This window comes from Cynoglossus semilaevis, chromosome 15, assembly GCF_000523025.1.
Source record: "Cynoglossus semilaevis isolate Cse_v1.0 chromosome 15, Cse_v1.0, whole genome shotgun sequence".
Taxonomy (NCBI): domain Eukaryota; kingdom Metazoa; phylum Chordata; class Actinopteri; order Pleuronectiformes; family Cynoglossidae; genus Cynoglossus; species Cynoglossus semilaevis.
In genome coordinates this window covers 18,526,066-18,527,323 of record NC_024321.1, presented here as the reverse complement: position 1 = coordinate 18,527,323, position 1,258 = coordinate 18,526,066, and positions in this window count along the sequence as shown.

Here is a 1,258-nt window from a genome sequence, read left to right as displayed (position 1 = left end):
CAACGAGGGTAGAAAGGAGGAGAACAATGTGAAGTCAGGGTAGAAGATGGAGCCACTTCTAGACCGTCTCCTCAGAGAACCTCAGGTGGAAGGTGAGCAGGTGACTGAATGTGCACACGCTGCCCAGCAGAGGGCAGATATCTCGTTACATATCCAACAACAACAAAAAAAAAAGGCTAAGGTCACGTCTGCCTCAGCATTATTTATTCATATCAACACAGTTTCAGCACAATTGGAAACAGAGCCTGAGATCTGTCCTCCTCTGTGGGACATCACAGGACATCACAGGAGATCACAGGACATCACAGGACATCACCGAACATCACAGAACATCACCGAACATCACAGAACATCACCGAACATCACAGGACATCACCGAACATCACAGGACATCACCGAACATCACAGGACATCACCGAACATCACAGGACATCACAGGACATTACAGGACATCACAGGACATCACAGGAGTTCACAGGACATCACAGGACATCACAGGAGATCACAGGACATCACAGGACATCACAGCCTCTCGTATGGATTTAAACCTGATGATGTATCACATATATGTCGTATAGTATTTTACTTTCAAGAAGAGCAGAGGGTTTTTCATCAACTCAGAAAAAAAACTTCAAGAAACTTCAACATCCAAACGATTATTGAATATTTCTCTGAGTTTCGTTCGCCTCAAAAAGACCTGGATTTACACCTCTGTTAACGGACCAGGAGAGCGCCTCACCCAGGGGGGAGCGACCCCCGTAACGGGCGGCCAAGGGCGTCGGCTCTTCCAGTGAAGACTCAACACACCGAAGGCCCACGGTTGTGACTCCTCTTTCTACCACCAGGGGGCAGCAGGGGCAGAATATATATAAATATACAGGAGAGGAAGATTCTTGAGGAGCCATAAACCTGCCCTCCTGCCGGGGTATCTACGCTGTGTGCTGAGGAGGGGAGGGGCAGTAAAGGCCGCCCCCTGAGTCACCGCTCCAGGGGGGGGCGCTGTCAGCCTCGTTTTCTGATTCTTCATCTGACATTCTGAGACGTAACCTGTCACCTCTCACACTGAGCCACAGATGTGATGGTGGCGCCGAGGAGCACAGACTGCAGGCTGCTAGTATGTGTGTGCACGTATTCATGCCCACGCACGTGTGTGTGTGTGTGTGTGTGTGTGTGTGTGTGTGTGTGTGAGCAGATTAACAGGAGCAGCTCCACTGGCCGTGTTCTCTCAACGACAGGTGTGAGACTCCATTTACAGAAA